The sequence below is a fragment of the Fulmarus glacialis genome, unplaced genomic scaffold (genome assembly GCF_000690835.1).
Source record: "Fulmarus glacialis isolate BGI_N327 unplaced genomic scaffold, ASM69083v1 scaffold10000, whole genome shotgun sequence".
NCBI lineage: Eukaryota > Metazoa > Chordata > Aves > Procellariiformes > Procellariidae > Fulmarus > Fulmarus glacialis.
Window position 1 is genome coordinate 10725 of NW_009185828.1, and position 16190 is coordinate 26914.

Sequence of the window (16190 nt, forward strand, 5' to 3'; positions counted from 1 at the left end):
TACTCTCGCTCTTTCCTGGAAAAGAAGCAAACCATTGTGTGAGCTGCAGAGGAACATACAGCTTAGTCTTATGGCACTTTATGTATAACATAAGGCATGTTAGATTTTATATCTGTCTTTTTTTATAGCTAGTTCACTTTTAATAAAAATAAACGGTGATGTCAAACTGACTTGTGAAAGATAAACATGTAATGGTGGTGAAAAACATTTAATGATTAGTAGGGAAACAAATATTTATTGAAAATAAAAACCACGTCTAAAGGCTCTAATGCTGACTTTTGGAAACACTACCATGTTGTGGTATTTGCAATACTGTATGTCCTGTACAGTAGATATTGTTTAAAATTGCTTGGGAACTGGAGCTTGCAATTGTGAGCTTGGAATGTCCTGAAGATAATTAAGTTGTGGTCAGGCTTTAGAAAAATAAAAAGTTCTCGAACTATGATTTTATAAACATGCTACAATAACATTTCTTTATATTTAACAGTTTCTTATAGAAAGCTGATACTCTCACAAGGCATTGACTAAAGGTAAAACATCAAGAAAGAAAAAAATATTAAATTAAAACTTCACTTAGGATGTTGACAGTTGGCTTGTAATATTAAACAGATGTGCGTGTTCTTGGGATATTCTTCTTTCAGAATCTTGTTGCGTACCCATTTTCAAGTGACAGTTACAAATTTTTGATTAATTTAAAATTCTCCTTTCTTCAGTTGTCTTTGTTATATATTATTTTCTTCTGGTCAATTCAGCTGGACAGTGTGATGCATATTGTAGTTTTTGCTGTGATATTCAAGGGAAAGGGTTTCTTTATATAGGCTTAAATTGAGGCATGGGTCATTCAACTATACAGAAAAATTATTACATGTATGCAAAAATTCTTGGGCATGATATTGCCTTTGCATGTGTATGTAGGGCATTTATTGATTCTGGTTGTGCATATGGTAGGGCATAATTTGGTCTCTTTGGCTCCTAGTCAATATTGCACATAGGAGTCAATACCAAAATAAAGAAACTTAAGTTTTTAAAAGGTGTAAGTTTAGTGAAACTGAGGGAATTACCAGTTAAAGGAAAAGAGTATAGCACTGCTAAAATGACAAAATGTTGCGTCCAGTTCTCATGTCAACCTTTTTCAGAAATGTGGTGGTGGTGGTGGGAGGTTGTTTCGTTTTGCTTTTTACAGAAGAGAGGTACAAAAATGACCTAAAGTCTGAAAAATCTACTTTGTGGTGAGAAATATTCTCATCCTATTTTGTTAGAGGACATGGTCACAAGGAAAAAAGTCTCCGATTGTTCATGGATCTTATGAAAAAGCAAAAATAAGATACAATGCTGAAAAAAGTACACGTTATTTGTGGTGTGATTCAGCTGACCGTTGATTTGGTAGATTCTGCATCACTTGAAATCTCTAAGTCAAGTGCATGTGTTGCAAAATACATACGGTACTCAACAAGTAATGCAGGAGTTAATGCATAGGGATGGCTCAGGAATTCCTTTTTACATATGGGACACTGCTTCGTACCAAAGCAAAGAATTGGATACTGGTTTCCCAAATCCCAGACTACTGCTCCAGTGACCTATGACTCTGATCGGTCTGACCTTAAACTGTGCGAATGTATGAATGTTCTGTCTTCATTTTTAATAATAAATGAACTTACAGGAAACGACGTGTTAAAGTATTTCTAAAATAAAATAGCCATATTAGACTTAACAGGGTGCTTAATCTAGTTATCTACTACAGAAGTTACTTATTGCAAAGTAAGTAACCTCTTTTTTTATGACAGTTTTTTTCCATATGTAGAAAGACAGTTAAATGGTTTGGGTTTGTTTGTTTGTTTGTTTTAAAGAATAAGGAAAGCATTAATCAGTGTGAGGTATTCATTGGTTAAATAATACTACATTTATGTAGTCTTCACACCAAATCAGTTCCATGTATATGAATTGGATATTGCCTTTCTTTATTTTTTAAAGATTTGTGTGAAGACACAATGATACACCATAATGTGAGCGAGACCGACTTGTTCTAAGAATATACTTTATTTCTCTTAATGATGTTGTTTCCAATTCCTAAGATTTTTAGCTCACTGTGGAACCCATTAAAGTATAGATGGGAAATACTTATGAGATCTTAGATATTATTTCTTATGTTTTTGAGTATGATGTAAAGGAGCATACAGCAAATACAGGAAAATACATCTTGGAGATAATCAAAATGTGAAGGAGAAGAAAAAAGGAAAAAATATTGAAAAGTTAATTAGTTGGTCTAAAATGTGACGTAGTATAACTTCTTATATTTATTTTCTTCTGTGTTATGGCATAGAGAATACATGGTGCTGTGGTCTGGCTATTACTTTACCATTGCTTCACAACTTATTGTCTGAAAAATTACAGTAGTTTCAGGAGTGGTCTGTGGGTTTACACAATACACTTGAAATACTTATAATTTAATTTCGTAGGGAAAATAAGGCATGTACATTTTTTGAAGGAAACTTCTTTTTGCTTACAGTGAATGAAAAGAAGCCTTTTCTATATAGCTCTTAAATAAAGATCAATTCTTATTTTATTGAATTAAGCATATGTATTCTATGTAAATTCTAATCTGAATATTATTATTATTTCAATTTTAAAGAAATATATTTTAAAAGAGATATGGGAAGGAAGATAATGCAAATATTACATGGATTTTATCTTTTGAGTAAATTTTCATGCTTGTTTTTGACACTAATAAGAATCAGAAGTTTACTTCAAAGACCATTTTTAAAATTTGTTTATACGTGGTTGTTACTGGTGCTTTTATGTTAAAAACTACTGTTCCAAAAACCCATCGTTTGTTTGCAGGCATTTTATGGATTGAACTGTTTTGAACAAACTGGTTTATGTTAATCAGTTCTTAAAATACAGTGGAAGAAGTTTCTCTTTCAGTAAGACTTGTAGTGGGAATTTTGCACAGCCTGATGATGGTAGGCACGATCTTCTGTCCGAGCAGGCATACAAATAACTCTCTTATTGTCATGCATCTTTCTGCTGGGACTTCGTTGCGGTTGGTTCTGACTTCAGGTTTTGTCCCTTATGTAGAGGACTTTGAAATAATATGAGTAAAATGTTAATCATGGAAGTTACACGAGATAACTTGCTACGCTCTTAAGCCTCTTTCCTTAGCACACTTGGAGACGGGGAGATTATATGAACATATTTCCTATTATCCTTATTTCTGGTGCTTAAATACTAAATCTCTGGCAGAACAACTCTCTAGATGTATGATCCTGCAAAGATAATTATTTGACTGAGGCTGTTGCCAGTGAGATACTGTTGTTGATTAAACACAACTGTATGTTACAACAAAAAATACTTACTTATTGGAATTTTATAAGCAAGAAGATTGTTGTAATGCAAATAAACTGAAACTCTTGAATAGTACGTTGTTTGGAATTAAGTTTCCTACCTCTTTTAAGACTATGAACCAAACTATTATATTGCCTTCTGATTGCATGATGTTTTCTGCTTTAAATTGCCATTATGGTAGCTCTGAGAGTCCCTAACTGAGACCAGAGCTAGAGATACTTTGTGGAGCATTTGAACTTGTAACTAAGAAAGACACTTAAAGATGCAAGATGAAATCCTGGTTGTACTGAAACAGGCTGCAGCGTTATGGTTGATTTAACTGAAGAAAAGATTTTGCAAGAAATTCTTAGCAGAGTGAAAGTTTAATGCTCATTGTTTGTTCCACATTTTATCTTGTGAGTGAGAGTGAGGATGAAGGCTCAAATAAGAGCTAAAAGAGAAGTCTTCTCAAGTGCTTTTTAGGATTTTTTTTATTAAGGTATATTCCTCACTTTTTTGGTTTGTAAGAAGTGAACTGAATTCATTGGGACTATTCTTACCTTGCTGAATTGGGTCCTAAGAGAGCATTCTCCGAAAATTTGGACAAATGGGAAGGAATTACGAGTAAGGACATTTCTAATTTGTGTTATTTATTTGTATTTCCAAAGTTATTCTGTACCCTAAACAAAAATAATTCTACAAATATTTATGCATAACAGTTGTTGGGTAAAACTTGCAATTTTTCCAAAAAGTGTAGTTTTGAAAGTATGTAAGAGTTGTAGCAATTAACCTACATGCACATTTATAATTCTAGAAAATGGACAGCGTATTACATTCAAAGACTGGATCTGATAGACCCAAATTGCTTAAAACATCAGTTATTGAAGATGTCCCCCTGGGACTTTGAGAAACCATTTAACAGATGAAAGTACATTTTGAAAAGTTTGACCTTACAGGCAATCATAAAATGAATCAAAACAGTTCTTTCCTCCCTGAAAAGTACAGAGCCCATCTGTATCTAATCCAGTAATTATAGACTGAGTTCAATTACCTTTTCAAACTTGGAGCAGACTGGAGACTAGGCAGTGAACAAACATAGGGTTTTGTCTAGACCTCAATTGACCACAGTCTAAAACTTGAATTTATACTTAATTTTATTTTTAGCTTCATTTGATAGTCTTTAAAGGATTTATTTTGCTACCTAGTTGCTAGATCATGAAAGTTTTTACTTCTTGACCTAGTGTTTACAGCTACGTTTTTATCCCAGTGAGGTTAATAAAATGACACCGAGTCCTAAGAGTTTACTGGATAAATCATTTTAAATGCAACAAAAGTGGGTTAACCAGCTCTTTTGAGTCTTTAATATTGCTACAATGAAATTATGGAAGAATCTGAACAAAATTATGTAATTTATTCTCTGTGCTTGTATCCGTATATTTAATGTTCAGATTAAAAAAAAAAACTTTGATGTTGTTTTTTGCACTTTTAGAAGAATGAACCCCAAACCTACCTGACTGCAGTATTACCAGTAGTTGACACAGATTAGAAACTGTGCTGAAAATATATTTTATTAATTTATTTCAGTTAGAGCAAACAGACTATCTATTCAGCCATACAGAGAGTGTTAAAGAATACATACACAGCTACAAGTCGTAGCAGCTAGTATAGGTTATCCCTTTGACCACCAGGTTGAAGCCCAGGCATCTTTTGATATTATCCGACAAACAAAACACACCACACTTGTTGAGAAGTATCCTGTGCTGCGTTCACTGTCTGACATAATAATATTGCCAACATGATATTCTCATTCCTTATACAACATTTTATGTGCAATCTTTGCTTGAAAAGCGTTCTTTGCAATAAAGACATGTGCAGCTTGCAGAAACCAACCACAGTGTGCAAGACTTCTGTTGTTACAACAGTACATTCCCTCCTTCTTGGGTAGCAGTGGAGGAGCAATGATTAAGGACAGAATAAACACTGTATTTTTGACTTTTAATTGTGCAGTGTGGTTTTGATGGACTGGCGTCTCTTGGCAAGTGAAGTCTATGATAATTGGTGCGTTTAGTTTAACTTACTGATTCTTAACAGTAATCAGTACTTTGTAGCAGTTGCTGTAATTGGAAGTCATCATGAACCACATTCTTAACCAAGTCAACACGTATTTAGCAAATAAGGCATACTGTTCCAATGAGTAGTAAATTTGATGTAACAAGCAGGAATCTTTTGATGTTTAATTGGTTTTCCTTGTAACACTTGAGAAAAAACTGATCTAATGAAATGTTGCATAACTGTAAAGCTGAGAGGCCCAACCAATTGCATTGATTATTCTGAATGTATTTTGTGTCTATATTTTATAAGCATGGGAAAAGTTCTCTAATACTTGTCTTCTGTTTTTTTGTAGTGTATAGTAGTTTTCTGGATGAATGATAGTGTTCTGAAAAGATAATGTGGAAATATATCAAATTATTTTTGTAATAATAATTTTAAAGCAAAATTTGTAGTAGTTTATGATGAGGAAACATAGTAGTTTTTGGCATATAGCATCAGTCTTGTTCTTTTATTTCAAAAAAGAAGGACTGTCATGCACTCAGAAGTCAGGAAATCCAGTCTTCAATTTCAGTCCTTCATCAAAATCCTATTTACAAAAACACTGAGAACTTGTTGTTTCCTCCCTGCCTTAACTCCGCATCAGGAGCTAAGACCACGTCTCAGCTGTTGCTGATGGCATATGTCATAACCTGTTGTAAAATCGTATTTGTATTGGTAGGTTTATCATAGAAGATAGGACCATACGCTGACTAAGAACAGTGAGCTCTTCCAGTAAGCCCCATAGCACTTTTTTCTCCTCTTTACCATAATGGCTGTAAGAAATAAACAGTTCACCTGGAAATTCTGGTAGTTTATGCTGCCATTCAACATACCACCAGGCTTTGTAATTGAAAGTAAGGATGGTTGATATAAATTTCTGAATTTTTAAATTTATGTAATAAAACTGTGTTATAGCTTCATAGGACTTCTAAGGCTACAACATCCAGGAAGCTGATCTGTTACTTGTGCTCTATTTCATTTTATAGGGCTTCAGTGTTGCACAGCACTTCAAAAACCAAAGCATTTTAGACCAACAGCTGAAATTAGCATGTTCTGAGAGTAAACTAAGGCAATGCCTTTAGTCTGTAGGTTACCTGAAATGAGAAGTCTAGATTTTGCACTGTGTTTAGTCTGATCTAGGTAAGTTTAATTCTAAGATCTAGGGACACTCCTTTCACCCCAAATGCTAAGGCTAACAGTAATCGTTAAGATTACTGCTACAATAAAAGAAAATTGTGTTACAGTAAAAATGGAAAAATGACTGTTTCATAGTCTCTCTCAAGATTTTTCATGACCTTATCAACTCTGTTTGTCCCACGTGAGGGTTGGTTGGTACGGTTCCACCTCTTTCCTCATTAGCAAAAGGAGTTAGTTTGGTTTGTGAATGTTGCAAGAAAATACTGAATTTCAATTAAGAAGTCGCATTCAACTAACACTGCCTAATAGATTTTCTGCCGTGTGCATTGCGTACACTATATGCTTGTAATGTAAGAGAAAACCAGTCAGTGCTATTATTTTTTAAAAAACAACTGTTTTTTTAGCAAATGGTAATGGTAATGGAAAGGGAAATTTTAAAAGTGAAAGTATTTGTCCTTTTGCTTCAGTGGATATTTTTGTGTTGACTATTTTAAAACCAGATTACTTAAGTCAGCTCTTACAATTGCATCTACATCCTCTGCCTCGGAGCACGTCTTTTAACTACCTCTATTCAAGTAAATGCATTTAATTTTCCGTGTAGGATCATTTTTAAATCTAAAGGGAATATTAACTATATTATAGTCCCTGGACTTGACTTTGGCAAAAAATAGTGGCTTTTCAGGAGTCACCCCACTTTCTCCTGTTTCACTCATTTAAAAGGAGGCGTAGCTTTCTTTCGCCCTCATCTGTTACTTCCAACTCTTACTTTTTTTGATGTGTGCTTTTATTTCTGGCTTTGTGTGTCATATTTCATCATAGCACTCTGTTGAAATCTGTCTCTCACAGTTTTAATGTCACTGATTTCTTATTGTCAATATTTTCTTCTTTGTTTGCACTCCATTTGATTCCTTTGTTACTGTATTTGTTTCCTGGTTTTCTGCCGACACATATTACAGAATTAATAGTTGCTTATTTAAATGGTAAGAAAATTTTAGCTGCAGGAAGGGTAAATTGGTTGCCCACAAATATCTAGTCAGTTGTTTTACTTTCTTTCCGCAGCAGAAGGCTCTAATCTGTATAATTTATTTTTCCTTTGTCTTTTTTTCCCTCTCTTGTCCAGCTCTTGCTTTTTGGACTTTTTCTTTTTCTTGACTCCATTCATATCATTAATTAGTATTAATAATGGCTACTAACTGAGCAATAAAAATGTGCATGCAGTCATTAAAGCTATGCTTTTTTATTTTCTAAAATGCAAATTCCTCAAATCAGTTTAAATAAAAGAAGGTTACCTAAAATAAAAAGAAGGTTACCTAAACTTCATAAAGAGTAACAGTTCGGCTAATTTGATACAGTGTAACTAAATATAACTGAACAAAGTTACGTTAGTAAAACTTTCTATTTAGACAAGGCTTTTTTATTTTTCTTCCCTGTTTTTCTATCATCAGTCATTTTTGTCTGTCTCTTCCATGCTTATTGATGCTGTAGTCATGTCAGACACTTGACTTGCTTATTGCAGAAACAGTGTTTGAATCATTATGAAGGGGACTGAAGAACATTCAGAACAAAAAAGAAAAAAATACCTTCAAACTGGTTTAGATATCTTGGCTTTCAGTATCTGCACTGCTGCTATACAGTTATATAGCTATCCACTGGTATAATATTAGAGCTGCAGGCATTTGAAATTGTTGTGTGTTTCTGTGGGGGGAAAAATGATAATTTTGAGATACTCTGGATCTAATGCTGATGTGCCAAGGAGTAAAACATGCTATTAAAAAGATGAGGTCATGTTAACCCTGTCTTTGCTAGCATATATATAGCATACACTGTTTTGTTTAGGCTATTTTGAACACTTTCAAGGACAATATTTTACATCTTAATAGATTTAATTATTGGTTTTGGGGGTTTGTTTCTTCCACCCATTAAGCGGGTTTTTTTGTTTTACTACCCTAAATAAGGGTGCCATTCTTTCCAAATACACGATAGCTCTTCTGTCTCTGGTATCTGTCTCACATTTGCACTGCAAATAATAATTATTGTTTTAGGCAGGGTGTATCTTATGATGTTTTGGGGTTTTTCATTCTTTACCTCAGAGCATGCCCTTCTGCTGCCGTTTTTAATCTCTTGTCCATCTTCAACTCTTCCCTTCCTTCACTTTTCAGTGTTGCTTTTATTTTTTCACCTCTATGCTATAGAGAGCTTTACCAACTCCTGTTCCATCTACTTATACAGTCAGCTATCTGCTTGACATTTACCACGTAATCTTGACGAGTCTCCTTATGGTAAATTCTCTTCCCAGTATCAAGCTTTCGTGTTTTAATTCTGATTTCTAGCCTTAAAATTTTCATCTTGAAGTTGCTAGTGAGATAGCTCCCCAGTAGAGAGGTGCCTCATGTTTACCTTCCTCTCTTCCTGTGTACATCATGCCTGTGCATGGGCAGAATACTGAAATACTGATGAAATACACTTCAGTAATACTGACTCATCTGCAGTGCAGAGCAGAACTGTGGAGCAGGGGTATGACAACTGTAAATCAGGTGTTTGTAACCCAAATAAAAACTGGAAAACATAGTATCACACCTGTCCTTGACACGAGGGACTGTTCACAGAATTCATATAAAAGCTGTAAAACATTGGGGTGGAAAATTGCAATAGCATTTTACTCTAATCTTGAGTGAAAATTGTATACAAACCAGTACCCATCTTACAGTAGACGCTCCTATTTCTACATATTCATATCTGCTGAAACACAAGTATTTTATATAAAACAAACAAGTTGTTCTGTTATTTCCCCTGCAATGCAGTAGCATTTAGCTACTGCAGCCAAACCTGGGCAATCTAGTTGTCATGGCAAAAGACACAGAGGTAACATTTATTTCTTCACTGTATACAGGTTGGTGAGACACAGTGAAACTGCTTGATGGATGCTGAATCTTAACACAAAGCTTAGTAACTCTTTGGCTTCATCTATAAGCACAATCCCTTTCCTCCAACTAGAAATTAAGATGCTCTTATCTTGGTGTACTTAGGTGCTGGATAACTGAAATGTGCTCTCGCTGCAAAGTGCTTGTGAACATAAATCTGTCAATAAATATAAGATGTGTCAGTGTGTGTTTCACCATCTTAATTCCTAAGATTGTCTCACAGCTGGCTGGGCGCTCAGTTGTATTTATAGTCACTTAGTAATTTACAAATTGAGACTGTGTTGCTTCCCTGAGCAACCATGAAGATAACTCCTTAGTTTACAGCCCTTTCTTCTTGGAGGTCCTTTGGAGTTGATCACTGGCTGAAACCTCAGACTCGATGTGGCAGTATACGGTGGTGGTACATCTCGGTGCAGATGCTGTTTCCTTTTATTTCAGCCAACCCTTTTCTTTTCTCTTCTTGTGTGCCTGTGCTAAGTTTTTTTGGCTTGTTTCTGTGTTCTCTCCCTGTTTGCACATTGTGTATTTTCTTTTCTGTGGATGCGTACTATCAAAAAGCTACCCACTACGTTAAGTTATGGGTTCCTATGAGTTTGAGGCTTTGTAGAGGTAGACATAATGCTTTCAGAATTGAGTAATATATTGCGGGGAGAGGTAGCCTATTACAGTAGATAGGTGACTTAGCTAGGAGACGGGAATGGACTGTTGTATTTTCAGGTGTCTTGTATGGTCTTGCAAAGCTCACTCCATTGAGTCTCTTCTTTCCCCTTTGTATTACAATCCAAGCGTTTGTATGTCTACGTGAGCCTTGAGTTTGGCTGAGTCTCCTAGATCATTCTCCATTACAGACTGGGGTAAGAGAAGGAGACCAGAAGCTTGTATCTCCCATGTTAGCATTGTTTAGGATGATGCATATTCATGTGTCTTATTACATAGTTTCTTAGCTCGCCCCAATCACATCCGAGTTTCTTTTCTGCTGACTAATGACATTGCAAGAGCAAACATTGGTTTGCGCCAGTATGCTCCAGGCCCTAAATGTGTGCAGTTATGATATATTTTTGCCATTGCTGCTAAGGAGCATTGCCAGATACAGAGGTTTTCATAAATCTCTTTGGGGTGCTGGTAAGAGGAACATACAGTACGTTCAATGTCACTGGGCTTTGGATGCAGCTGGAAAAAACAGAAATTTTTCCTGGGACAGTGCATGTGTGTGAAGGAGGGAGCTGGGGGAGGATAACGGGAGCACGTGATTTACCTTTTCTGCAAGACAGGAGAAGGTTACTTTGCCGGGAAAAGTTGCCTACATCCTCTGTTTGAGAGGGATGACTTTGGAGGGAGGTCACGTTAAAATGTTGTCAGTGTGCCATTGCGTTACGTTTGTTTTCTTGATGGTAAAAGTTAAAGCTGTTGTAAGTAACACTTTGGTTTCTGGCTGTGAATATAGAGCCAGGTTCAGGTTTTGCTCAAATGAGGTTTTACAGGAGGATCTACAGACAAAAGTATTTGGAGTAAACCAGTAACACTGCAGATTGTAGTCTGGTTGGATTGATAGGGGCATCCTAGAACTGTTCATACATTGGGGTAGAGAATGTCGTTCTTTTATGTATTGACAACAAAAACCTACTCTTTGAAATCAGTACTTTTGTAATGGTTGCCCTTTTACGTTCAGCTGTTCACTTCCTTCTTTAAAAGACTCTTAGTCAAGGAGGTAAGGGCAATGCCATTCTGGAAATTCATCTCTTTATCACAGGCAGTGAGAAAAAAGTTAAAGTTGGAATAAAGTTTTAAATTATGGGAAACACTATGTTTTCAGCTGCAAGTATCGTAACAGCTTGCTGGTTTTCAAATGACAGAGCTAGACAGTGAGTCACCCCGTGTAGAGGGGCTTCCTGAGGGCTTCAGAGTTGTTACTGTGGCTTATGAACAGTTACACTTTTTAGAAACTTCTGGCTTTTAAGCAGCTTAATTTTATTTCTTTCTCTTCTTCAGTTATATATCTGTCATTGTATAATAAATAGAATAATTGGGTTTAGAGTATAGAATTTAGCTTTCTAGTTGTAAATAAGGCTGATTTTTTTTTTTTTTTTTTTTAGTCTGATAATTTCCTATTGATACAATTGAGGGAGGCTTAGAAGGCAGCCTTATATACAGGTAATGTAACATCTAGAAGTGCCACGTAATAGTTTATCATAATCCATAATGGGAGTTAGAGGAATGATCTGTTAGGTTGTATTTGTTTTGATAAAGATTTCCTTCTACTATATGCTTGTATATTTTTCACAACTTGTTAGATTTATGTGGCTGTTACGGGTGTTCCCACAGGAAACTGTTTCAATCTATTGTGATGTGAAACATTTTCTAGGTTTTGGGCAATGAGTTCTTGTTTTGATGTTATATTGTGAAGCATATCAGTGTTTCCTCATGTGAACTTCAAGTTCTTTTCCTTGCTTTTTGAAAACACAGCAAATGCTGAGGCTCTTATAGCTCTTACTTAACTGAGCTATAAATATTTTATTATTTTAACCTTGAAGTTCTTTATGCATTATCATTGTTTTTGAGGGTCTGCATGCTGGAATGTTTCATGCAACCTTGTAAATACTCTTAGTCTGTAAGAAACACTGTTTTTTCTGAACATAATGTCATTTTTTTAGCTATGGTGACATATAAAAATGTTTCCCAGTTTGTGCTTTTTTTTTTTTTCTTCTCTGCTATTCCCAAACTTTTTATGTGAAAAACTCATAAAAATTTTTGTGCTGTCTTCTTGTTGGCCTCATGATGTCGTAGCAGTTTCTCATGATTGCTTTTATCATTAGATATGTTTCTTACACTTAACTTCAGCTTTTTTAATCTGAAAAGTCTTTTAACTTTTTTCTTGCTGATTGACATCTATCGCAAGTAAAATTAAAATACTCAGAAATCTGAATGCTTTATTCAAATCGGTTAAGTGAGTAAGAAGTAGCCCATCAAGTGAAATCTTACAACTGCGTACAAAGCTGTGTGTTGAATTAAAAAAACAGAAACCCAACTTTCATTTGCAATAGCAGTGTTCTGATTTTCATTAAATAAATTATGTTTCACTCTATTTTGTTTAAACTCAAGATTAATTTCTATAGTTACAAGGGATATAAATCTCTAGATTGCTTTTAAAAGAGGCTGTTTATTCAGAACAGGGCTGACAGTCTCTCCTTAAGAGACACTATTACTTAATTTTATTTTTCTAAGTTTAAATGCTTAAAAAATATTTGTAATGATACCCCAAAGGCATCATAAAAATGTAAAAATAATTATACTCTAAAATTACCAAAATTACAGGAAACGGACATTTAAAAAATCTTATTGAGATTCATGGCTGAGAAAAAGTGAGAAAGGAAAAGTGCCTTACTTTACAACTTAAATTCTTGTCAGGAGTTTCTGCTTTCAGTGATTAAAAATATACTTTTGAATTGTCAGCGTTACTCAGATGTGAAAGAATAGCATTGATTTACCTTTTAATTACAGCTAAAGCTTACTGCTCCCAAGTTCTGCAAGCGCTTTCTTGGGAGAAATTTCTATGTGACTATTTACTGGAATTTTTTCAAGTAGAAATTATTCTCTGCCATAGTTGGGGGGGGATCATTTTTTCATAGGCCAAACCAGTTGGCAAATAACCCCAGGTAGATCAAAACCAGTATGAATAGCATTTTGTGGTGAACAAATGCAGGGGTCCAGAGACGCTTCTTCATGCCACGTCATACGTTACCTTGGGAAGCTAATGGTCATTTGGTAGTTAAGTTAATAGAAATATGACAGAGCAATGCACTCTAGAGGAAGGGATTCTTCTCAGGCATTACGGCTGAACTTTGGTCATGTCAGAAGATTCTTGAACTGCGATGAAGTAAAGTGCCTTTATTTTCAGTGATACTTTTAGGCCAGCTTGTGCTCTGATAAATTTCTAGCCTTTGCTGTAGAGTTGAGAACCTGTCATGGTTTGCCTTAATTACCATTTTATAAGACACTTCTATTTCTTAGAAAGGGGTAGAGTGGAGGGAACAGGATAATATTAGCGGACTGGGTTTCATACTGACTCTGTTAGAATCCCTGTCCAGTCCAAGAGTTATTAAAACGATTGTAATTTTTTTTTTTTTTTTTTTGCTACTGTTGTTTTCCTCACCTTAGTTTGGCCAAAATTTTTGCTGTTATAAGGACTAGTGGAGTAGAGTTATTTTCCCCAGGGATGGAGGAAGGATTCTTTTGTTTGGTTCGGCTTTCTAGGTGCTATAACAGAGGAATAGTAGCTTGCTCAGAAAATGCAGCAAAGCAGTCCATTTGAACTGTGGGGCGGCACAGAAGAGATCTGTGTGCCTGACTGAGAAACTTTGTCTAGATTTACCGAAGATGTAAATAGCCTGTATCAGTGCGTCACTCCACATCAGCCACATGAGGACATACAGTGACCAGGTGGCCCAGTGAGTTCCTAAGATTTAGGGCAGATGATCCAGGTCTTGGGGTTTCCTGTTACGTGAGGAGGGGGAAAAAAAAGGGCCCTTTGTCTTAATTTTTCTGCCGATACCATAAAGCACTTGGATGAAAATCTTAATGTGTACAGAATTAGTTTCTTTCCAGTATTTTTATTTATTTGCTTTTGTGCCCGATCTGTACGTGTTCTTTAGATGAGGAATCATAAACTTCTCATTTCCAACTAGGCGTCTTCTTGGTCCAGTCCAGTGTTTTAATGGGGGAGAAACTTATTATTTGGCGTAAATGCTACAGCAATCACTAAAGTAATGTTTCATCTGCGTAATACAAATGAAGGTGTTGAAATATAATGAAAGGATTTTTGCACTAACACTACTATTGTACTGATGATGAAAATCCAGAAAAATACTTGAACACTGAAACAGAATGGTGCTTGTCCCCCTGAATCGTATTTGACAGAGTGGTAGAATTTTGAGAGAGAGTAAGTGCTGTGTCAATTCGTGCTGCATCAGTGTGTAGGTTTATTAGTGTAAATACACTGAAAATGTAGAACTCTGAATGAAGAGGGCCAGGCAGAGGAGCGTGGGACTGCAGTGAGGCTCTCGTCCGGCTGCAGCTTCAGCAGAGAGCACGACAGCACAGCTGATGCCACAGGCTTAACTGCTCTAGTGCCCTGTGATGGCTTCCGCTGAAGCAGATTCAATTTAGTCCCAAAGTGAAGCACATGCGCATGTAACTCTCTCTGAATTGCATTGCAAAAACTTGGATTCTGAATTTCATAATGATGATCTGACAGAGTAACCTTTTATTACTCTGTCTGTTAAATGAGACTGGAAATCTTTTTATATTGTAAAACATCTTTGAGTCAAGAAAACATAGCACTAAACGAGCTCAGGCTGTGAGAACAAGGGACAAGAAAAATATCTCTTACAGAAAGACACAAGTTGAATGCAGTTACTGAAAGGTTGTAAATGGCGTGTTTTGAACAGCAATGGTAAAGGCCAATTATTGCAAATATGTATTTTGACCAATTTACTTTTATCTCTCAACCAAAACATTCCCCACAATTGTTGTGGGGTTTATATTTTAGTCAGTGAGGTTTTGGATGATTGTGTAAAAAAAATATAAGCGTTAAAGCAAGTTACGATTAGAGTTGGACAATAAACAAGAAAAACGGAAATAGTAAGTTTTATTAAAATCAGATGTTGCTTCTTTTTATTGAAAGTATTTGTTGCCACAGAGAATAAATGAAGACTGGTTATTAAAAACTTTTAGCGTGACGTTACGTTTTAGAAAGCCTACTGTTAATTTTTTCTGGAGGTCACCTCATGTTCCTGTTGACCCTCTACAGTCCATTTTCAGAATATTTAGATGAGCTTCTGTATGTGCAGGTATCAAACCAGTGTGTTCCCACAAGACCTAAGAAAACAGTGACAAAGTTAACACAGACCTCTTTATCTTAAATTCTACATGTATTGCAGTTTTCTGGTTCAGAATTGAAATTCGGTGTTTATAAGTAATTATCCTATAAAATAAGATATTTCTTTTTTATATATTTATAAATGCCTGAAATACAAAGCATTAAAATGGTGTTAAGAATATACAATATACTTTAGGATAACTTCAATCTTAAAAAAAAATTCAATGGCTTCTAATTTCTCTATACAGTTGGAGTCTGCTGTAGGTACCATACACATTTTTAAAACATGAAGCAACCCCACCCCCAAATAATACCCCAGTAAAACCAGTGATAATACTGGGTACTTTCAGTCTTTATTGTGGTCAGTGGGGAACTGGAGCTTTGAAACTCTTAGGTCTTAATTTTGCTTTACTCTTATTAGAAGAGTCTTGAACAAAAAATGGTTTGCAATTGTGTCACAAAATTCCAAAAATAATCTCTTTATCATGCACTTGACCAAATCTTATGCCAACTCTGGATTATTGTTAAGGAAAACATGGTAAGACGAAATGTGGGGCTTTTAGGCTGATAGTGAGTTATTTACTACCAAATTTTCCACTTTGTATAATAAACGGTGAATTAAAAAATCAAAATTAACAAGTGCAGTTCTAAAGTGCACTGTAGAGGATAAGTATTTAAAATGTGAACTGAGAGTAGCAAAAATCAATGACAGACAATTTTGGAACCATAGGCAATATTGATAAATATATGCTAAGTAAAGCAGGAATTAAAAACCAGAAAATATTTCTTTTAAAAGCAAGCTGTTTTTTTTTTTCTTTACTGTGCAAGACAGTGCTTTTTCACTC